The sequence below is a fragment of the Apis mellifera genome, linkage group LG13 (assembly GCF_003254395.2).
Source record: "Apis mellifera strain DH4 linkage group LG13, Amel_HAv3.1, whole genome shotgun sequence".
Classification (NCBI taxonomy): domain Eukaryota; kingdom Metazoa; phylum Arthropoda; class Insecta; order Hymenoptera; family Apidae; genus Apis; species Apis mellifera.
In genome coordinates this window covers 5,504,811-5,529,419 of record NC_037650.1, presented here as the reverse complement: position 1 = coordinate 5,529,419, position 24,609 = coordinate 5,504,811, and the positions used below count along the sequence as shown (strand labels likewise).

General features: G+C 40.6%; 1 protein-coding gene across 1 annotated transcript in view; it reads left to right on the top strand.

Moving 5' to 3' along the window:
- Nucleotides 1–2,594: 2,594 nt before the first annotated feature.
- Nucleotides 2,595–24,609, top strand: part of Foxp (FoxP protein) — a 234,575-nt gene continuing 212,560 nt past the window's right edge. The window contains exons 1-2 of the mRNA XM_026444549.1: nucleotides 2,595–2,636; nucleotides 2,717–2,875. The gene's annotated coding sequence lies outside the window, so the exon portion shown is untranslated. The remainder of the gene's footprint in view (nucleotides 2,637–2,716; nucleotides 2,876–24,609) is intronic.

Genomic DNA, 24,609 nt, shown 5'->3' with positions numbered 1-24,609 from the left:
CTGATATATAAATATCAAGTAAAAATTTAAACACTTAATCTATTAATGTCAATATTTTGAAGAATTATTTACTTAAAAATAAAGTTTTTACGAACAATATACACTTGATACATGATGAAAATTAAGCGCGGTTATTTTGACTCAAACATAAACCGTTTATTATAACTGCGTTTGTATTCTGGTATTGACTACAAATGACAAGAAAATATTGAATTGGATGATAAATCGTACGCACCATTTATTTGAAATGATACACTACTTTAGCATATGCATATGTATCCTCATTTTATACGATTAAGAAAACACGAATAAAAAATGTAAAGTAAACAAGATTCCTTCTATTTTAGGAAATAATATCCTTAGATACATATTAATAGTTATAAAAAATTTATAGCTATAATAATATATACTTATGTACCATGGTATTTATTATACCAATTAAAAATAATTTATCGAATACTTTAAAAAAATACTTCATTATAAATATACATATATATATACATACATATTATACACATAATCATATCAATGTTTATCTATAACAGATTTTCTCACATGCACATATTTTAATGAACATACATAAATACATTTATATTAATATATAAATGTATAGTTACTTATGTATTAATCGTTATATATTTATATATATATATATTTTTAATATATATATATATATATTGAAATTTGTTTATAAAATTTGAGCATAATAAATATAAAAAATAAAGTCAATACGTTCTAGTTATTAAATAATTTTGTATTGTGATAACTTAGACATTATTATTATATTTGTATTATATTGATAATTTACATATATTTTTTTCAAATATTTTTTAATATGTAATATTATTAATTTTTATATGTTTTTAGCATCTAGTATAATATTTTTAGTGGAATCTTCAATCATGAAAATTTTTGGTAACAAATATTAAATTTAAATATTGATAATTGTCTGTTGTTGCTATTGAAAATAACTACAAATGCAGCAGTCAATCTAGTATTAAATAATCAATCAGAAATGAAATATCATCTGTGTTTAAATTTTTATTTACGATAGCTTACTTAACTATTGTTGATAAATACAGAATTTAACTGTTTTAATTTGTTTTCAATGAAAAAATAATGTTAAATAATTAAAACATTAGACAAAAGTTACTAGATCAGAAATTACTATTCAATCATTTAGTAATTATTTTATCATCAGATATTAGATTACATTGGATAATAAATATTTATATTTTATTTACAATTCCATAATATTTAGTTTTAATTTTATTTATTATTGCTTTAGTTTCATTTTATCAAATTTATCAAATTATCAAATTTACTAAAATTATTACTAAAATTATTACTAAAATTATTACTAAAATTTTTCGTATGATAGTAAAAACATTATATAAAAAATTTATCTCGTTTGTATGATATATTTTCTACATTATCCTTCCTGCATTATCAACGTGAGGTTAAAATGAAGATCTAGTAACATTATAGATGGATCTGATTGTACTTCCTGTTACTGTAGGTGTCGCATATAAAACTTGAAATTGCCGCGCTTTTATTGAGGCAACCATTAGTACTTTTTCTTGTCTCGTCAAAGTGTCGTGAAGTTCAACAATTTATAAAAATATAAGTGTGTTTCAACTGTTATACTATTGATTAATTGAAATATGTGAGTATCTATCTTTTTAGAAGCGAATATTAATATTGTTGTACTTATTCTAGTTTTAATTTTTTCATTAGCTTGTAATTATTTATCGTTGTTGCTTGTGGTTAGTTTGAAGAAAATGATACGCAATTTCTGTAGTTGTATAAGATATAAAATAACTTTATTCCGTATTCTAAGATATAAATTAGATTTAATAACATAAATAGTTTCAAATTTCTAAAATTTAAAGTATTCGTTGTTCCATTGGTTTTATGGTTAGGAGTTACATTGCGATGTATATTTCGATAGCATAAAAGAAAGTGAAACAAAATGGCCGCAAAATTAAAATGTACGCACAACATGCATACAATAATTATATAAAAATCTTGTTCTAATTACGATTTGTTTTACGATTAGTTTTTAATCTAAAAAATTCACAAGGGTAATCAGTAATCAAATTTATTAGTTTCTATTGTCTTGGGGAGCGAAATTCTTTTCCGATTTTATGGCGTGGAAAGACGATATAATAAGGAGAGAGCCGCCTCGAGCGAAGCTGCAAGTAACGAGGGAATAAGAATGGCTAGGTAGGGTGATTCTAGAGATGGTACGGGAAGGTGGTTCAGGGTACAAGATTTAGTGGACTAGCCGCTAACTTTGCAAGCTTAAAAATATTAAAGTGATGTAATATGAATATGAATAATTTTTTTTATAAATATAATTTTTTATACATAGATATAAACAGTATTACATAAGATTTATATAGGTTATAAAATTTAATACTAAAGTAAGTTAGTACGAATTTAGGAAGGAAAATTGATAACGTAGTGATGAAATATAGTGAGAAAAGAAATAGAAAGATTCTTTTTTTATTTATCCCATAATGATATATAAAATCAAATATATTTTAAAACATATTGTTTTTAATTTTTAGATTTCGAGTTTGGAAAACGATTTAAGAAGTTTAACAAGGGTTTAACATCATCAAAGTTGCTAGGTATTTGTTAAATTATTAAATTATGTTTTAATATAAATTTTTTATATAACTTACTGTTTATTTTTTATTTTTTATCATAGATATCTTAATTATAAAGTGGATATGAAACTATTAGAATGACAAACATCAAGATTACTCTTATACAAAAGTGCAAACACAAATCTTATGGTCGTTTCGGGCAGTTGAATTCCAAGATCTGGATAATGGATCCCCGGATGTACTTCCAGGGCTGCTGTTTCGTGAGTCTATCTTTATTTCTATCTCTCACGATATCGATACATTGCAAATTCTATGGTGAACAAATTCTATGTTACATTAGAATGCATTTATGCGCTTTTAAAATATTTTATTCATTATATTATCATAGAATTTATATATTACGAATACGCGTATCTTTTTATTATATATATTCATAAAAATTAATTTATTTTTTGCTTGAAATTACAAACTTATCTTTTAACATTTTTATTCAATTTTTATTAGTAGTATATATTAAACGTATTTATTATACTTATTATATCAATATATTTGCAACGTATCAATGCAAAATTATTTTAAATAATTTGATATAACATTTATAAGTAATAGTTAGAAGTTAGATCAGAATTATTAGGTAGAGAATATTATAGAATTATTATAGAAGGAAGTTAGATAATCGTTAACAATTTTTATATCATTTAAACGTAATCGGTGGGATTAAAAATAAGACAAGGATACATGGAGATAGACAATGATCCGTTTTAGCGTTCAAACGGAGGTCAGGATTTTCAGGAGCGTATAATTAATTTCCCATGTCACTCTGAGCCCTTTCCCCGCTCTTCCTCGATCTGCCCCACGCAAATCTCCCGAACCACGACGACAATATTGCTGGCCATTTCGTTCGACAGTGCCCAAGCGCCTCAGTAGTTTCTCCTCCGTTCCCCAACCCCTTTTCGAAGCTAACCCTACGCAGAGAAAGGGGTAACTTTACGAACAAGCATCTAGCACCGATCTCGCCCTCCATCCTCTTCGTTTTAACGATTCTTCCTCTTCTATCCTCTACATACCGACCCGTCAATATCAGTTTCCGTAATTAAACATAACAGATCAACATTCGACATTACGTAACCGAGCTTCCTCGTTTTCCGTATGAACGCGTATCTATTATTGGGGTACACTCGTACACCGTGTGCATTGTCTATATAGGTATTCGAACGATCTTCTGACCCCCGGTTACTCAACTCGAATCGGTTAATTGGATAAATGTCCGATGAACGCCGGGCCATCTCTACCCCAAGTCCTCCTATACTCCGTCGTCTCCATCTCCTTCCCTTACTCCTTTCTGCCATTCTCGGAGCTTTCTGTCGGACCGGTTCCCCCTTTTACTCATTTCCGCCTCTGTCCTTATCAGGTTCATTGGGAAAACAATCACTTGTTCCGCAGAGATGAATTTATCGAAGCACAATGTTTTTTCTTCCGTTGGATATTACCGAGAGCAAGAGGGCGGATTGGCAGAATTAGCTTAGACGTTCTTCGAATCGTCCGATCCCTGATTACAATAATACGTTGATAGAATTTTAGGAACAATGTAGGATCTAATCATTTTTCCTCGCCGCTATACATCTATACGTACAATGTTACGCAATTTGTTTTCCCTTCCAAGACAATTTGTTATCGATATTCAATCAGAATCCATTAACACAGACGTCAACTATCTTTAATTAAGAGTGACGAAATTCTCGAATTAGCTAAAGAATTCTAATCGCGTATATCTATTTATTTTACGATCCTCCTCCTTCAGTGACAGGTTTCACTGGAATATTGCATTTCCAGTTTCCACAGACCATCTCTCTTCATTTATCTCCTTCCGACATCGACTTTACCCTTAGATTCTATAATCGGCTAACGGTATACATAGTTTCATTACGCGATTCACATTATTAATTCTGCACTTAACATACCTTCATTATTTATCGTGTTCATTGATTATTAATCGTATACGTTGATCTTTAATTAGCATCGAGAATACAAATAACTAATTTGTTTGTATTCCCGATGCATCCAATTGAAAGTTTTATTCGAGTCAATGCGCGATATGGCGTGGCACGCTCTTTTTTTAATAGTTTATTTATATTTTAGATTTTCCTTCTTCGCCCTATAACATCTGGCGTCCGTTCAAAATTAGGGTTTCGGGCATAGATTAGGATGCGTCGTATTCACATGCTGGCGGCACTTCTTAGTGGCAACGACGGCAAATAAGGTAGTCAGATTCTAATTGCCTGTCATAAATCAAGGACAGCACCTGCACAATTTCGAAATGTTTATGGGGCGGTGCTGTTACATCCTTCATTAGGATGAAGTATAGATGAAACGACACACTGATTCGAGTTTAATTGATGCCTAATTAGATTAATAACGTTAATTACGCTTAGAAACATCAATTTGATCTGATGTCTCAATTCTCTTTTTTTTTTTTAATTTTTTTATAATTAATTAACTTGAAATTTTATTTATCCGTCTTCGAGAATGATAAGTATCTTCTAATGGAGAAAATGGCAGAGGATTCGAACGATCCCATCGCCGTTTTCCCGTAGGGTGGCAAATTAGCGTGGAATTAGAACAGGAGACACCAAGAGAGACAGAGATTAGTGGATATGTAAATTAGACGCCTTCTTTGCCACGCTATTTGTCATTTTTGTCGACTTAGTCTGTTGGGGATACAGGGATACGAAGAAGAAGGTATTGCGTAAAGTTAAAGTCAGGGTTTCAATTATGTCATCGTGGGAAGCGTAGGAAATAAATTGATGTCTCATTACGATGACATTACGATGTGATTAGTATTTATCGTATTTAGATTCGCGAATATCGCTCAACAGTTTCATCGTGTGATAATCGAAATAGTTATCGTTTAACACACAGTTCGCGGTGAAGTAGATCGTGTATTCTTAGCTGGCAATGCTCCAATATACATTTCTTCTTGTTACATAATTGAGTGGTTAGGATAAAAATGTGACGTTTATGAAACGGCTCGGTAGTATTTGCATCGTTAAAAATCCGTCGCGAGATATAACGTTATCGAGCAAATGAAAGACTTCTTCTTCTCGTGGATGAAGAATAAACTGAAAAAATGAAGTATATAAGAGGCAGGGGAGTGGAGGGTAGAGAGAAGATAAAATGCAACCCTCCCGCCAATAATATGCCAACAAGCTTTATTTTATTTAAGCAGCCCCAGTTTTTCATTACATTCATCTTCACGCCTCCCTTTTTATCCTCATAAGATACACCGACGGAATGGGGTATAGTAGCGAAGAGAAAAGAACAACCCCTATTACTCGAATATATTATTTACTATTCTCATTTTTGGCACTTCTCCCACTTCTTTATTTCCTTCGACCGAAGGAAATCGATCCTTTATTCTCGTCCTTTTAATTTTTCAAATCGTTTCAAACTCACTATCCCTTATATTATCCTTCTTTTCTTTCTATCGATCGTTCGATGCGTTATCCTTTAAAAACCGGAGAATTACGAACGTTCCGTTAAAGTTCCGTTAAAGTAAGGGAAAGGGAGGGGAGAAAGGGAAAAAAGAAAAATAGAAAAAAAGAAATCAACGCGTAAAATCATTTTTAGCATACTCGATTTCATCCTGACGAACGATCGCATTTCGGTCTAAGAGGCGGGGAGGGAGGAAGGAAAAGAAAGCGAATTTAGGGTGTCGGAGATGCAAGATTACCGTGGAAAAAAACTTTTGCTTCGACTAGGAGGGATTTATTCCGGAATCCCTGTAACCTATCGAAGCGGGTCATTCCACGCAATGTCCATGGTCGGAAAACTTAGATGACCTTGGGAATCGCGATCGATCGGCGAAACCTTTGGGGCGGAACGCTCAAACTCACCCTTCTGATACATTCGCGATAGGAGTTTCGTTCGTACGTGAAAGTAATCTCACGCATGCTTGCACGACCGGTATGCAAATTTTACAAAAGAATCTCTTTCTAATCAATCGTTTCGTTCCAACTTTTTCTCTCTCCTTCTCGTGTGACGATTAATTTAAAAAAAAAAAACAGGATTTTCAATTCACTTTTTTCAATCAAAGCCTTCCACTCGAATACATTAATCATAAATCTAATCGCACATCGTATAAACTTTCACGTCCAATCGTTAGCGCGTGTACGTATGCCTAGATTCCCAGACGTTCCTTCTTCAAGAGTACGTGACTGCACCCGGGAGCGCCATCCCTTCTACTCTTGAAACAGGAACATCGAGCGCTAACGGAACCCCAGCCCCTCCTCCCCCTCCCCTCCCTCCACTCTTAGCCATTGCATACTTTATTGTGCGCATTATTTAAATGAGCGCAACTTCGCCGTAATCTTGCCACCGAGCAAACCCCTCCAACTCCTCCACTTGCTTCTCTTCTACCCCTGTACCAACTACCTAAGCAACCCTTAACGTGTGGCGGTAGTTGGTGCGGAAAGGAGCGAGGAAACGACGAAGAACGAGAAGGAGGAGGAGGAGGAGGAGGAGGAGGAGGAGGAGGGGAAGAGCCACTAGCAAGGGAAATGGTGGGAGTAGGGTTTAGGTGTGGGTGGTCGGTGGAGCTTTCCCTGGGGTTGCCGCTGCTGTGGGGCAGAGAAGAGGCTGGCCGACCGTGTTTTTGCGAGCTGTTTCTGCTGACCAGTGCGGCTTTTCCTGTGCGGTCATCTCTCGTCGCCTCCCAAAGCTTGTAGAGTCGCTTATTGCCCCGAAGCTCCTGTTAACCGCCCTCTTTAGCTTCCTGTCCCGACAGTCCTACCTACGCTACATCTTCTTCTTCTTCTTCTTCTTCTTTTTCTTCTTCTTTTTTTTTTTCCCCTGTATCGACACGCGAGTTTCATCGACGATGCTTTCCTTCATTCTTCTCCTCAATCTTGCCTCGAAGATTTTCTTTTTTTTCTTTTTCAAGCAATATATTCTATACTTTCGTGGAGGTTTTTTTCTCTCTCTCTCTCTCTCTTTTCTAGGTCGAGCAGAATCGATCGAAACATATTTGATTCGATATTTTTTTTTCAGTCGATCGAGTGTTCAGGTTTGCGGAGCTTTTAACCGAGTGAAAATTTAATCTTCGTTTCAATTTTGCACGCTCATTTTTATTAATGAAAGCGATATATCCAGAGGCAATCGCTTTGTGAATATTTAAGGGTGGCGCTTACTCTCTCTCTCTCCCCCTCTCTCTCTCTCTCTCTTCCTCTTTTTCTTTTTTTAATAGTTTATATATATATATCGATGAAATAATACGTTTGTCTTAAATTTCGCGAGTATAATTGCGGATCGTCGTATTAGGTGAACGAAACAAAGGTTATTTCGAAATCTCTCTCTCGGGCCGAACAATTAGGCGAGTCACACAAACGTAACAGCTGAACATTAACTCGTAATGCGACCCTTCATTTACTCGACCGTTAGCCACACCCTACCGGCCTTCAACGATGAGTTCTCATCATCCCTTTGTCTCCCATGCTAATCGAGATTTAGATCTACTTACTCGTCCAAGAAATATGTAAATTCGAAAATTGAAATATAAGTAACTCTCGCTTTTCGCAATGGAAGAAATAGCGTAAACGTTTAACGAAGGCATCAAAGCTGCCACTTTATCGGTGGTTTCCTTTAGGTTCAAATTACTGGCGGGTTTATCCTTATCTCCCTCCCTGGGTAAGCCGGGAAAGAATAACTACCGAAGATATCGAGTCTGCATATGTATCAACGTGGCGGATACTCCATAAAGAGATCGATAATCGGGATGGAATCGAGTTAGGCCTCCCTTTTACACTCCTTTACCTCTCCAATAATACGTATCATTCGATCGGACGGAAAAATATACGTTCGGAGGGAAAAGTTTTTCGGAGTTCCGTTTTTAAAAATATTAACTCGTAATTCGTTTTGGGAAAAAAATTGCCGGTAAAAATTTCATATCTACGCTGAAACATTGGACGAACGAAAAGACAACAGAAGAGAAAACGGGTGAAAAAACGGTCGGGGGTGGCACTCGCTCTTGAAAGGTGATGGAAACTGGTCCGCGGTGCGAAACGGTTTTATAAGTTGCGAAATATTTGTAAATATTTCCCTTTTTCGGGACAAAGATCCGAAGGGGTTGAAGAGGCTCCTCTAGGCGGCAGGATGAGCCGAAAGGGTGGAAAGGATAAAAGCTTTCCGCTCTGTACGTTTGACGGTCAAACGGATTCTGTATTTGGCAAGGCCTACACTCGTCCAAACCCCTTCAAAGAAGTGCCACGTGCTCGGCATAAGCTTCTCCTACGATTAGTGCCGGTAAGCGGGTTGTTTGCGTTGAAAATATTCCAACTTCCGGCTGGGGGTGTAGCTTTTAACAATTTCCAAGGTAGATCCGTCGGTATTTACGGAGTACACGAAATTCTCGCGTATCAGCCCTGACATATGTTTGCTCTTTCTATGTATATATATGTATATATTTATATATACATATATATTTATATACGTTTACGTGATTTTTTTTTCTCTGTCAAGATCGTGTATTGTCTCGATTTTATTCCCGATTGAATTTACGATGAAAGGAGAAAAAAGTGAGAGAGAGGGAGAGAGAGAGAGAGAGAGAAAAGTTCAGGTGTTTCGAAGTAAATCGAGAAAGGGTCGTTTGCGAGGAGTAGATTTGTTCGTTCACCACCAAGTAGATGCTTCAATCACGTAAGGGTATCCCCGATCGGTAAACAAGCGAGGGTCGTTACAGCAATGGTTAAACTGATGACTATAGAGGCCAATAAGAGGTCGGGGGTATTTAGGAGGGTTGTTTACGGCTACTTTTCTTTTTCTGGTCAATAAGGTTTAACCACCCCTAGAGACCGTCGATCTGTCCATCCAGTTTTCCTAATTGCTGACGTTGCAACCACTATTTTTTACCGTATTTCTTCCTCCCTCCTTGCCTTGCCCAACCCATTTTTCGAATATACAGATACAGATTTTTCGTGAATTTCATCCGTGAAACATTTTTTGATTATTCTACAAGTGTGCGGATTTTTTCGCTTCGTCTTTTTTTTTCCTGCTCACGAAAACTTTTCGTGTTTGTTGCTTTTCATCGTTCGGGAGACGATGTTACGGTTTTACCATTCAGAGAGCTTTTATTAGCGAAGCTGCCGTCATGTGCGATGCACCCTTCGTAAAAATCAGATGTGGGAACACCGCGAAAGTAAAAACAATGGGACGGGAATTGGACGGGAAATATCGCAGTTTAAGTTTAAGGGTAGCTCGACGGTAGAGAGCATTTGCATGTGCCGGTCGGCCATGCGGAAGAAACGTCGTTTTCATCGTCTTTTGCTCTTAGGCGGTTTGTTTCTTTTTCCTTTTCTTTTTTTTCCACCTCCCCTCCCTTCTTTTTTCCGCCCAACCCTTTTCACGTACACTCTCTCCCTCCTCCCCGTTAATTCACCCGGCTTTCCCCCAATTCAATTTTCGGAATCGACAAAAATCTCGATTTACCATCCCCTCCCTTGTCCCCTATTGTCTTTTTTATCCTTTCGACAAAATAATAAACCGGCTTATAAACGGTCAAAAGTTGGTCGGAGGAGAGGCTTAACGAATGTGGATTAAAATTTCTTCGAGGCGATACGATGAGAAGGGAAGTGAAAAAGTGAAGGAGTGAGAAGAGAGAGGGAGGGAGGGAGGGAGGGAGAGGGCGAAGATGGCGAAAGAGAAAGGGACGTTGAACCGTAGCGTAGAAACGGGTTGGTATTTGAGATTGGCGGGTGGAGGCGGGTGTACGGACCGATGGAATTGTGTTTGTATTTTAATGAGGGGGCTATGCTAATCCCTCTCGCGGCACGCAGTCGTCTCCTCTCCTCTCCCAGGGAGAAGGAAAACCCGTTTTTCCATTTCGCGGATGCCGCAAACGGCTCACGCCGTTGAATCGAGTTCGAGCCGCGTGAAGAGAAGCCGCGCGCGGTTAGAGAGCGACGAATAAATTCGCACTTCACTCGTGTATTTGCAAATTTTAAAGGGAACCGAAGGGGAAGGGGGAAGGTCCCTACAACGCCCGATTGTTTTAATATCTTTTGCCTGCCTGCCTGCCTGCCTGCTTGCCTGCTTGCTATTGGAGGGTGTTCCCATACCGCTTGGAAATCGAAAGCATAAAAGGGGAGCCATTTTTTTTTTTCCTCCCCCGTTCTCGTTCCTGTTGCGTTTCTTTTTTTTTTTCCCCCCCTCCCCTATCTTTTTTTCTTCTCTATTTTTCTTCATTTTTTTTTTTATCATCCTCTCTCTCTCCTCCTCCCCAAACGTTGCCAGGCAACTCGGAATATTTTCGTGCGTTTGAAAGGTATTATTAGACCGTAGCCGAGTAACCGGCTTGTCAAAGCGTTTTATTTGCGTACGGACGATTCTTAAAGAGGATCATTTCATCCTTTCCAGAACAAAAAGTCCACCCTCCACTCTCTGTTCTCCCCCGTCTGAGTATGCTCGATGATGCTGCTCCTCTTTCCGCCCCCGGCACTGTTTCACCCCTCTTTGACCCACTGCCATAATTTCAGGAATCGATAGTGTTCATACGCGTGCCTGCATACGCTCGTTTTCACCTCGCCGTGCCGCGATCGCTTCCTCCCAGGCAAGGTCGTTAATCTTTGGACGAAAGAAAACGTGGCCGGATTCGGGAGGAGGGAGGGAGGGAGGGGAGAAGGGGTAGAGGAGGGGAGATCGGGTTATTAAAAGTTCCTCGTCGTTTCGATCGCGTTCGTAAAAATTAAATAGCTCTCTCGAGATGATTCGCCCCTCGAGATGGCGTTCGCCGCGATTAATATATTTCTCTCCTCCCGGATTTTTCTCACCCGGTTTTTCGAAAAATCGAAACCGTGGAATTCCGTGGAATTTGCGAGCAGTTGGTGCGTGGGCGGGGAGTGGCTATTATACGGCGAGGAGACCTCTTTTTTCCTTTTTTTTTCTCTCCCTCCAAGGGAGCGAGTTCGGAAAAGTAGGAAAGTTGGTCGTAGACAGGGAGTTTAGGAGTTGATAGGGGACAGGAGAGGGGAGGGGAGGGACAATCCAATCCAACCGATGTATTTACAGATCACTAGCCGAGCCGTAGGAGTCTTGTACATCCTACATCGGATTCAAATTGCACCGTTTCCCCGCTCGTTTCTCGTTTCGACGAAATGAAACGGTGTAGTGTATCGCGTGGAAGAAAAAAAATCGTCCATAATATTCTCTCCCTTCCTTCTCCCCTCCCCCTTTCCCCTCTTTCTTCGTTCGATTACACGCGTTGTGAACGGGTTACGAGAATCGGTTTCGTTCAGGATACGCGGGTCGATATCGGTGTGTAATGATAAATCGCGAAGAAAGATTGAAAATTTCTTGAATAGACGGAGGGGGGAGGAGGGAGAGGGAGGAGGACAATGTTTAATCGGATTCAGGGTTGACAGAGCGTAGGCCGTTTTGGTTGAACTTGGGCAAACATCGAGTATCGCGGATGGTGTGTACAAGTGTGCAAGCCTGCTTGAAATTTTCACATTCTCTTTCGCGTACAATCGTTCCACGTGGAATCGGGGCGGCGGCGGCGGCGGCGGCGGCGGCAGCCGGCAGACGGTTTAAACAATCGCCGAAGGGAAAACGAGGTGGAAGGAAAAAAAAAGGGGGGAAAGGCCAGGGGTAATCCCGCTTCTCGTCTGCTTCGTGATACATCGAGATATCGCCGAGTCGTTGTTGACCGAAGTTTCGATGATTCGATGGTCGGGAGTGAAAGATTCAACTCGTGCCCGGCCGATTATGTGCGAGGCCGGTTGCCTGGGGTTCACCCTCCGTGCAGGTATGTAGCGATGGTCGAATCGGGGGTATCGATGTATTTTCAATACCGAGACAAAGCGATATAATCCGCGTTTAATTGGAAAACTTCACGTCGCCGTCTCCCTTTTCGATACAAATCGAGGCAAAACTCCGAATCGCGGCAAACCTCCCTCCCTCCTCTCTCCGCCAGTCATTGTGGCTTCGTTCCTCCACGGGAATAGAGACCACCCCTCCCTAACGGTTTTGCGTTTACGCCGTTTTCTGCAACTTTCGATGATCCTCGTGCTATTACTTTCTCTCAGCGAAACGAAACGAACGGGAGACGACCGAACTTTGCCCGATCTTTTATGTATCGCTCGATACCGTTTTCGATACCGTGTTTAATTCGATAGACGCGAGATAGAGTCATGCGCGCAATCTCGTGTCATATCGTCGTCGTCCCTTTTGTGCGTATATATGTATCGATTGAATATTAGATTTTCGAAAGTATAGAAAGAAATTAACGCGAAAGCGTATATGAAAAGAGTCGAGGAAAGAATCGTAGAGAAACAAGACGAAGACGAAGGGGTCCGTTCGATGGTAGAAAAAGTTTTTAAAGGAATCAATTCGACGTAACTTTTTTGAAGAGACTCTCCTTTTACGAGATGCTGCCCGTCATCTCGTGTATACTGCATTCGCATTTTTCTTCGATGAAAAAGGGGGCTGGCTCCTTGGATGGGGTTAAATTTGAAAAGTTTTTTAAGCGTGTTTTGTCGCGGTTTAACACTACAGCGCGAAGGGAAGGATCCTTCCTCGTCGTTCTTGTTTGCTCGTCAGTCGCGTCGTTTTCGTAACTTTGAGGAGGATGATTAACCTGGTGTGACGGTGGAAAATAACATCGGCGACGTCTTGTTCACATTCCTGGAAGACCGTGTTTCCGTCTTCTCTCGCGACTGCCAAGATGTCGAGGTTAAATCGTGTAATTTCGCCCGGCTTCCAGTAAACTAGTTTTCCACGGTGGCCTTCCCCTATTTCGCCTTGAATATTTTAATCCCACGAGATAATTATGTTCCGTGTAGAGACACTCGTTACGCGTTAAAATCAAACACTATTGTCACACAAGGATTCTTCCTTTCCTCCTATTCTTTTAAACTAAAAATAAACCTGTTTCGGTTATAAAATTCGTATAACAAAAGGATGGAAAAGTTTTTCCAAAGGTAGAATATATTCCGTTGAGCTGACGGTGGAGAAAGTTTGAAGAGGACGCTCTATTAAAGAGCGTCTTTTCCTCCTAAATTTTCGATCTTGGAAAAAATTAAAAAAATCCTATAATAGTAAATAATACCAATCGATCTTTCTTATTTCTATACTCGAATATTTTGCGTATCTTCTTGATACATATCGCGAGAAAATATTCGAAATTGATTTATTGATACGGTTGCATCATATCCTCTTGCATGTCAATCTCCAATAATAAATGTCACGAGCGAGTATTTTCGAATGATTCTCCTTATAGACACGTCACGCAGCTTTAGCAATTGTGAGTCGTATTTTTAATTGCGAATACCGACTCACCCCTACGAGAATGACACAGCTGGTCCTCGATACCGACTGAAATAATTATAGTATGTTGGAAGGAGGAGGACCTATTTCCATCCTCGTGTCGCGATTAAGCGGATCGATGGTGCAGCAAACGAGCGAGGCAAAGATATAATGACAGCATCATAAATATCAGATTCTTTCTTTTCTCCTTCTCCTTCTTCTTCTTCTTCTTTCTCCGCAAGCTCGAAGGGACGAGAACTTCTTCTCGAGAGGAATCTTCCAACGGGCGTGGACGAGGACGAGGAGGAGAGGTCGTCGCGATAATTGTTATTACCATAACGCCTGTTATAAATGATTCGGAAGATTCGTTCTTTGATTGTTATGCCCTGTACTTAATAATATCTTAGGCGAAAAAGAGCGAGCTCGAGCCGGATGGCGGCGAAATCAGGCGTGAGAAGGCGAGCCGCCTTCCACCCTTCCATCCCTTTAGCCGCGCTTTTAAATGTCTTTCAAGTTTTCAGCTGCGCGCAGCAGTCTTGCCCGACAATCGGAGGGTTACCCGCTGCCCTTTGTCCCGATAATTAAATCTAACGATTGTCATATTTTAATTGTTCTTCTTTACGGTGACGGACATGCCCGATACCGGCGTAATGACGGCGTACCGAGATCAGTCGAGGGTATGAACACGGTGGAAGGGTTCAGGATGTGACTTTTGTCCCATTACGTATCTTTGCCCCGCCAACTTATCGTTTTACGATCTTAATTGCTCCATCCCCTTCTCCTTCGTGAGAGATTTTTCAGGGGAAAGTGTGACGAAACTTGACTTGGGGATAGATTATTGCAACTTTACGTACGTGTAATGTATAATACGCTTCGAGTAGAGAGAAAGAAATAGATAGAGAGAGGGAGGGAATTTCAAGTTAAAAAAAAAATGAGGTATCGTAGGCGAGACGTTTTATCGAAAATTATGTAGAATCGATAGAAAGAAAAGAAAAAAAAAAGGAAAAGGGATAGGAGATAGGAGATAGCGGGGCCGATAGAAACGCTATTAGCTAATCTTTTTTGTTCCTTGTATCACGGGACACACGAGAACACCTAATTCCTCGCGCGGACTCGGATTATACGAGCGAAACGATGGATCCACCCGGTGGTATCTCCGTCAGATAATCGCAATTGGTTGAAAGTGTGGAAACCGCGCGCGCGCGCGCGTGCGCTACCCCGCAATGCCGGAAAACATTCTCAATATTTGCAGATTGCAATGAGACATGCGAGCGTCGCTTCTTTTTTACCCTCTTTTAGATCCGCTTTAGGCAGTTTCGAGACACACGCTCACCGGTAATGGGCCTCCACCTTTCTTTTTCTTCTCCCCTTCTTTCCCTCCCTCCCTTCTTCCTCTTTCTTTTTTCCCTCCTTTTTCTTCCTCCCTACTGCTTACGAACAACCCTCGCCAACCCTTCGAAGAAGACTGCTGGGGCACTCCACCCCCGACGTCCTCCCATCGAGCCCTCAATTTACCTCAACGGCACTTCCTCCTCTTCTGTCGGATCGTAGGTGTCAATTTGGCCTCGAGTACCCGCCGAAGTTTTCACGAGTTCTTCCTCTTTATCCTTTTTAATTTTTGCCATACCACTCGAACATTTGTCTCCGTTGATTGGATTCTTTGTGTTGATGAAAGTTCGAATTATTTCCACCGATCGTGGGGCTTTCGAGCCGTGCAACTTTCAAATCATTCTGCACGAAAGGGTTCCGATAATTGTCTGGTTCCAAGCTTATTGTTTCTTCTTTCGTCATCCGTCCCATCCGGATGGTTATATACGTCCATTCCGTTTCTTCCTTTCCCCCATCCCTCTTCCCTTCTTTCCTTTTTCTTTTCTTTTCTTTTTTTTTTATTTAATGGATGCTGAAAATGAAAAACAAAGGGGAAGGAAACGCTAATTGCGTTTCTCTTCTTTTTTTTTCTATCTTCCTTCTTGTCTTCGATATAATACCACATCGCGATGGGATTGTATAATTATTAGCACCAGTGAAACGTGATAGAAGAAACTCCTCAGACAGTGGAGATAATGAAACTTAGGAGGGGTGAAGCAATTGAGGGTGGTTGTAGCACATATGGTCGGCAAAACCTTTGCCGACTCGAGTCCTTTGTGCATACGAAAACAGAGTTTGTCCGCCTTCGTTGCTGCCCTCGTTGTTCGGCCTTCGTCATTTGCATTAGCTCGTGAAAATTCGAGCTCGTGCATTCAATGTTCGATGTTTCGTTCGCGATAAGATTATTCCTTTAATCGATGATCGATGAGACGAGTTTTACGTTGATTGCCACGTCGGTTCGTCAATCGTTGGAACAATTGGAATTACGATTAATATTCCTTTGCCGCGTTTATATCGACTTATTTCTAAGCGTTAAGCGAGCGGAACAACTTTTGAAAAGAGTGGTTGATTATATCCTTGGAGACGTATAATTAACTGCCATGAACGAGGGTGGCGTCTCAGGGTTATATAAATAACTTACGCATTGTCTTGTACTCCTCCGTGTTTTTACGGCCACGTAATTCTCCTCCCTCTCCGCGTCCCCTCCCTTTTTTTCTTTTTTCCCCCCTCCCGATGCATTAAATCGAAATTATTATTCACGTTTCGAACTTTTACCGCTTGTTCATTTATTTATACATTCGTAAATTCGAATTTGCTTTAAACAAACGTCGAAACGAAAGTTATTTTTTCCGCTCGGTATGTACTCTTATTAGCATGAATTTAATTAGAGCGTCGGCTTGCCGGCTGGCCGGGTGTGCGTCGACACATTGTATAAATACAATTATTGTTCATAAATATTCATCCACATTTAATATCCGGGCATTGTGGCGAGGAAGTTTGAGAAGAAGGCGACAGTGGAGTTTAGTTGAAGTTTTCAGAAAATCCTTTGTCCCCCACCGTCCCCTCTCTACTTTGATGTAATAATCTGAAATTCCTTCTACGCATAATGAAGTATATACGTAGCAACTTATATTAATGGAAATACAATAGAGAGCCGACCGGAATGGTTTAAATTGGTTTAATTAGTGTTCAGATATCGGTGTGTGCCGGTACACGGTGTACGCTCGTTTGTAAAGGAATGGCCGTGTAAAATGCGTAAAAAATATTATTACGGTAATTGATAAAACGAGCATGAGGGAAGGAAAAAAAAAAAAGAAAGAAAGAAAAAAAGAAAAAGGAAGAAACGAAACGAGGCTCGTAGCTCGTAGGATTCAACGAGTTCACGTTCTTCGCGTAGCCAGACGATGAAAAATCTCTGGTTTTGATACAAAGAAAGTAGCACTTCCTGCCTTCCTTTCTCCTCCCTCCATCTCTTTCCTCCTTCTCTCCGACTTAGCAGTTGAAATATTTGCCCAAGATTTCTTCCAATTATAATTAACCTCAACAATATTCATTTTTCATAACGGGGACGAAGTTGTTCGTCTGCCAGAAGACGACCGCGACGGAGATTATATTAATTAATCTATTAAGATGTACATTTTTTAACAGCACCGTTTTTACTTTTTCTTCCACGTTCCTTTGCAACTGTTGTTAAATCCGTTTTATTCCCGTATCACGAGTAAGTTATAAACTCTACGTGTATATCGACGTGTATCGTTAACAATTTTTTCGTTGATTCGAGAAACGTGTAAAAAGACAATTCTCCTATTCTTTCTTTCTTTCTTTTTCTTTTTTTTTTTTTTCATCGTTAAAATTGAAACAGAAAAGACAGCGTGGCGATCCCGCGGTCTGTGGCAATGTTGCGGCTCTTCTTGCAACGGGTCGTTGGAAGCTAAAGCGACGCTCTGACACGTGGAAAATATTTAATTAAAGTAAAGATCGAAAGTCCATGGCCATAGAGAGTGCCGCATATTTCCGAACGTCGGCGAAAACCCTGGCGACTTTTTTTTTTTTCTTTTTTTTCTTTTTTTTTGCCGAGACCACGTGTCACACGCCGCCGCATGTTATTGGTAAACTCTTTCCGGCTATTTAATTAACATGCCCCGCTGCTCGAACCCTGTGCACCGCCTACGCTTCGAACGTTTCAAAAATGCGACTAACTTGAAGCACGAATCGAAACCGCTCAGCGGTTTTTTCCCCCCTCTTTCTTCTTCTTCTTCTTCCTCCTGTTCTTCTTCTTTTTTTTTTGTTTTTAACGTTAATAAGAAACTTTTTATCGAAATTTAAATTATCGCTGGAGGATATATCTCTATTTTCTTAGGAAATAAGGAAAGGATTTTAAAAGGTTAATCCGCTTTTCGGGTTGACTTTCGGATATGTTCCATTGCGATTCATGAGACGTCAGAAACGATGAGAAATGGCTAAAATTCTGATTAACCTTCGATGAACATATTCGTGAATTATAATTATTTTAGATTTCGTAGGGTTAAACGGAAATTTGAATAATTTTGTATATCGAATGCCAGAGAATTTCGATTAGATATTAACCGATGATACATTGTACGGATCTTTCTCTCTTCGAAAATAAGACACGAAACGGTTTACGAACTTTCTTTTTCATCGAGGATAAAATTATTATTTTACAAAGTGATTTTATAGGAGGGACGATTATAAACGATTAACGATAAACTGGAAATTCGACAAGATACGTCTCTTGCTTTTTATCTCATTCATTATAAAAGTTGGAGCGAAGTCTCGTTCCTTTTGTTGTTTTTTTCTCTTTTTCTTTTTCTTTTTCTTTTTCTTTTTTTTTCACGAACGAGTGCAATATTTTCGGAACTTTTAACGCCTTTCATCGCAAGGCAAATCCGGATTCTCTCGAGGCTATTTTACGACAAAAACATCCATTAAACGTCCACTTTATTAATGGCGGAATAAATTAACCAACGTTATAACTCGCATTTCATTTCAAATATCCGAACATGTTCGCAAATATTTTCCTTGAAATTTCGCCTCGCTAATTAGAAGCCTTTTGTTTCGATATATATTTTTTTCCTATTATTATCCGGGGAAACATTCCTGGCCGCATTTGGGTTTCATGAAGCGGCTTGTCGTAAGTTATGCGGAGTATTCGGAAAATGGAGAACGTTGTCGCGTGAAGAGCATGGGGTCCCATATCGGTGTGAAAAGTCTCCGGTAATCCGACAATTTGTATTTATTTCCCGGGCCAAGTCTTTTTTCATAAGAGTAACGATGAAAAACTTCACTCGTTACCTCGGTCTTAGTCGGCTTCCTCGCCTTTAAAAAAAAAAAAGAAAAGAAAAAAAAAATTCCTTAACTACGAGATGAACCTCGAGTTCAAATTATCGATCGTTCTTCGGTTTCCTTCCTCCTCCTCTATATTTTTCTTTTCCTTCAAATGAAAGGAAAGAAAATTTAGAAATTTTGTCGGTAAAAAAAATATAGTTTTTTTTTAACGCATCAAACGAAGAAGTTCAGAAACATTAGTTAGAGACTATAATATCGATCAGTCGAGCACTTATCGGGGCTACTTGGTAACGCGGGATACGTCGAAGCAGAATGATAGGACTTTCTCGGTGAAGTGTTAATTAATAAAACGGCGAGTGTCCAATCGTTATAACGTATTCATCTTATCGCGAGACCGGCGGTGTCTCATCAATTTATCCTTAACGTTTCTCAACCACTTCACAAATTTCACCTACAGAGATGCTTCGAAATTAATAGCTCGTATTTTTTCATCCTTCTCGTTTCAACGAGGATGAAACTTTTCTTTCATTCAGTTGTTATTCATCGATCGTTCCTAAACGTTTTTTTTTAAATTTCAACCGGGGATAAATCTCGATCGAGGATAGATCTCGCCGTTTTATCGTTGCTTTAGATTGATCGTGTATTTTAGATTAATCGTTGTTTGCCGTTTGTGGCGCAGAATGACGTCAAAGCGAAACGAAACGAATCAAGTACCGTTGTTCTTCCAATCTACGGGAGGTGACGCGATGCTAATTGTCTCGACAAATAGGCAAACAGACACGGTCTCGTTTCTAAAGAACTAAAATCGTGGAAGAGTAGAAGATTCTCTCGGGTTTCTGTCTCCTCCAACCGTTTCCAACGGATGGAAATTTATAATATTCCCCGGCCAATTTTCTCCTCTCCCTTAAAGTTAAAGTTCCATAAATATTTGCCCAGTCGAGGGAAACGAAAGCGGAACAATTTTTAAAGGTTTACGCTGCGTGGAAAGGAAGGCACTTTAATTTGTTAACCAAAATAAACCAAAATCACTATTAGAAGAAGCGGGAGGATCAACAAGAAAATCCGACCAACCCTCTAACGATAAAGCGTTGCGTAAACAAACCTTCTCCTCTTTTGTCTGTACAAGAGCTTTATCGCCATCCCATTCCTCCCCTCCCCCCCCGTATTCATTCTTACCATGTTAATGGAACAATGGTGTGGTCACTCGTTCGTTTAAGTCGGTTCCCGTGTCGATAACTGCGTTCGAGTTGCACGATATCGGAAAGGAACGGTGGAATTAAAAAGAAAAAAACAAAAAGGAAAAAAGAAATAACAATTTACGACAAAAGCGAAGCAGCAATCGACGATATAATCGAGGAAAGGGGGAGATCTCTCGATCGTACGTAACATTAACGGGCAAAGCGACATTTCTGATTCGTATTTCCATCGCTGCCCCCATACCTTGGATCTATACCGACGTCTATACTAACCACCCATCTTTTCCCTACATGCGGGCATCCTATTATGCAATTAGAGAAACGGGAATCAGGAAATTCTCCAAGGGAGGCAAGAGGCCCAAGGTATATCGCTATCGAACATGACAGGACACGGTCGCCCGACACACCCTTTCTTCGTTCGAACTCGTACGGGTCCCAACTACCCTGATGTACTTCCTTGCTTATCTCAAAAACATCCTCCGTGTGTTTGTCCCATCCATATATATATTATCCATTCCCTATGAAAATATGAAAACGAAAGGTTTGTTCGTAGCTTTCGAAGTAACTCGCTCGGTTAGTAATTTTTCTTCTGAAATTAAAACTTGATTTCGTTCAACAATGATTAATAATATTTGATCGCATTATGCGGCGGACACATCAGCCGTGATCGCCTCTTGCTCACGAACAACGCGAGCTCAACTGGCCGACCCTTGTCTATGGGGGTAGTTTGTACAACGAGTGATAGTTTAATCAGTTGCTCCGCTTCTGACATCACGTCTGCGGGTGCGAGCGAGCCCGAACTTCCTTGAAATTCAGTGTTTGTCAAGGGCAAGGAACCTGCTCTTATCTATTTCCTTCGCTTCTCGAATTCGGGGGGGAGGGAGGGGAGAAGTATAGGTTAACCGTTTAGTTGGACAACTTTCCCAACCGTCATCTCTTCTTTCGAAAATTTTCTCTTACGCGAGAAGTCACGGGGACGATGAATGTACGAACCATTTGGGATTCTCAGAGGTTGAATCGGTTGACCTAGTATCTGAGGAGGAGGAGGTGGTTTCCACCCCTTTACCTTACGTTAATTTAATAGAAGGGACGCGTGCTGCCCTAAACCAGCCCTTTCCTTACCCTTTCTCACTGGCTGATACGCTAACTTACAAGGGGCGGTTATCAGACGTCCCTCGCCCCCTTCCTCTCTCGACCCTTCAAGATTCCAACTTATCTAACGTCCGAGAATCTATGCTAATATCGTCAGATTAGTCTGGGAAGTGCTCACAGATTGCAGTATTATTGAAATTTCGATATCGATTAATCTCTTGCACAAAATGCTTTCGTTTCGTTTCGTTTCGTCCAACGCGTATAAATATATCGTCAAGGATACCAGAGTTATTTATTCTCGTATCCTCCTCTTCACACACGATGTTCCACGTTTCGCGATGGGAAAATGGCCTCGCTTCGTTTCTCGAGGAACTTTAAAAAAAAAAAGAAAAAAAATAAAAAGATACGGTTAATTTCTGACCGAAGATTCCGGCGAAGAAACGGCGCTTCGCCATCGTCCGCAAAAGGGTCCGCGAAGGGAAGTAAGGACAGCAGTAAACGTAATTTGAATTTCATGGCAGTTTAACGATCTTAATTAGAAAGCCCTCGCTCATTCCACCTCGAGGCCGTCCAGAGCTGAAACCTGGAACCTCGAATCTCGAACCTCCCTCTTAGTCTTAACCGGGCTTACTCGAGGAGAGACGCGTTAAGCCAAGAGGGATCTTACCTCGCTGTTTATTCTCGTATTAACACCGAGTCTAAACTAGCCGAAGACAAATCGTGTACACCGTACAGGAAGAAGACACTATCTGGCGAACGGGATTTCGCTCGTAAGACGGCTCGTTTCGTTTTCCCTCCAATTGTTTCGTCTCTCTTCGCGTGTGCTAGACAGAGCACTTCCCCGACTCCTTGATAATTTGTTATATTAGTTCCTTCCCCCTCCTCCGGTATTTTCAATTTTCACGGTACATCAAGTATAAAATACGCTTATCCATTTATGCAGAAAATAGCTTCGCCCCTTTTCTTGTATCCTTTGTGCAAAATGTGCCGGATCATCGTCGATTCGGCGACACCGTCTCATCGTCACCGTGCACCGTGGTGACACGTTGCATTCTTGTTTGTCTCCTCTTCTCTTCCCCTCGTATTCCCTCGAAAAGGGAAATAATAATCGTCGCCGATTATTCGTACACCACCACGTTAAACCCCCTCCTATTTAATTTCCTACGCCTACTCCTCTCCGAAATATATCGTTTTAATATAGCGGCACGTTTGCATCGCGAGCAAATCCTTGGGAATATCCAGTGGCCGGTCCGGACCTTCCGTATCCGTAGGGGGTGAATTTCGCACGAGAGTGGACGCGGTGCTTGGCCGGGAGGAGGAGGAGGAGGAGGGGTGGACGGCGGCCAAGCCAAGGCAGGAGGAACGGCGGAGGGTGACCGAGGGTGGTCCCTAAAAGAAACATAAATAAGACAAATAGGGGCGATCGACAATAGAAAATATCGAATGTACAGAATGCTCCATAAATCGGAGGGTGGTTGTGAACGCCGGTGGCGGAGGGGGATGGGGGTGAGTGGGTGGTTTGCCGTTTGCTATAAGGCGAGCCGATCTTTTTATGTTCCAACGCGCTCCCTTTTGCTCCCTCAGAAATATATATCTATGGCCAATATCCGCAACCATTTCCCGAGCACGTTTCCACTGCGGATTCGATATACTCGGCGATGGCGAGTATAACCTATTCGGCTCTCTCTCTCTTTCTCTCTTCGCTCAACCGTTGCTAGTTTGTACGTAGATTTTTTTCGTAGAGGTGTAAGGACGTGTCGTAGTCGTCGTCATCCTCGTCCTCCTCAAGGATTAACGAATCGAACACAGAGGAGCACACAAGGAACACGTGTTTTCCCAGCAGGAGAAAATATTCCCGCGTGCATCGCCCTTGGATAATTTCGCCTGTTCGAAAAGTTATTGCGGGAAGAGGAATGTCGACAGAGAAAGAGAGAGAGGGAGAGAGAGAGGATAGGAGAGCTTTACATCGCGCTCGTTATCCACGGAGGGAGGTTGTAAGATGTGGGAGGTACATATACTCAGGGTTGTAGAAGGAGACGAGGCGCGTGTTACGTAGGAGAGGGTTTGCAAACATAGTCTAACATTTGCGTAGCAGCAGTGTCGCGTATACGCGTACATATACTTGGCGAGCGCGAAGAAGGATGGAAAAGGGTTCGAATGAGAAAGCGCGGAACGGCGAGGCGGGCTTGAATCTTAGCGGGGGTGAATTCCCAGGTTTACGTTTACAACCTTAACTACAAATTCGACAGAGTTAGCGAGGCATAAGGGGGTGGATTGTATCTCGTAAGGGTGGTTAGAGCCGCGTGTAAAAGCCACCCACCCCCTACTACCCTCCACCAGTTGTTAAGAAGTCCCCCTGGGCTAATTTCGCTTCTATCTTCGCTGCCTCTGTCCTTCTTCCTTGCCTCGCCTCGCCCGGTTTCAACCACTTATTGTTCTTTCCCGTCACCTACGGCCACTCTCGCCGAATTATTCGCGCTCTATTCGCGCTCTATTTTTTCCTCTCCTCTCCTCTCCCATCCTACGTTAAATCCTTTAATTAGAAAAGATTTATGGGGGTTTACTCTGGCGTATATAAAAAATAATATACCGAACGATAAAAATAGCCGGGCGAAATATAAATTGCGATGATTCATACAGCCAACGGTTATTTATCGCGCGGCCAAGTATATGCATTGTGCTTTGAGCCGCGCTTTTGCTTCCATGAATTATAAGTGCGGTACACACGATTATTAGAATAGCTATCTGGTTGTTTCTCTCTTTTTTTTTCCTTTTTTTCTCTTTTTTTTTTTTTTTTCACCCGCGGAACTGGGATCCACATAATTTTCAATAAACTGTATTGCCCACCTTCATAAATTCCCGCCAAACGTAGCGCGAGCTAGATCAAACAATTTCGATGAAATACACCGGCCATGGTTTCGCGGACGGGTACGCGTCGATGCCATAAATATATTATCAGGCATTGTATTAATTAATTAATCCTTTCTTAACGGGATATCTTTCTTTCTTTCTTTTTCTTTTTCTTTTTTTTTTTGATAACGAGATAAAGGAATAAATGAGCGAGAACCTCGAGAACCTTCCCCCTCTCCTGTTCCGGAACGGGGTTCACCCTCTTTTGGCGCGCGAAGCGGTCGAGGAAAAAAAAAAAAAGAAAAAAAGAAAGGAGAGACGACGAGGAGTCACCCCCTATCCAGTTTTGCGGCACGCTCGGCCGACGCAATACGACAAAGCATCGAAAT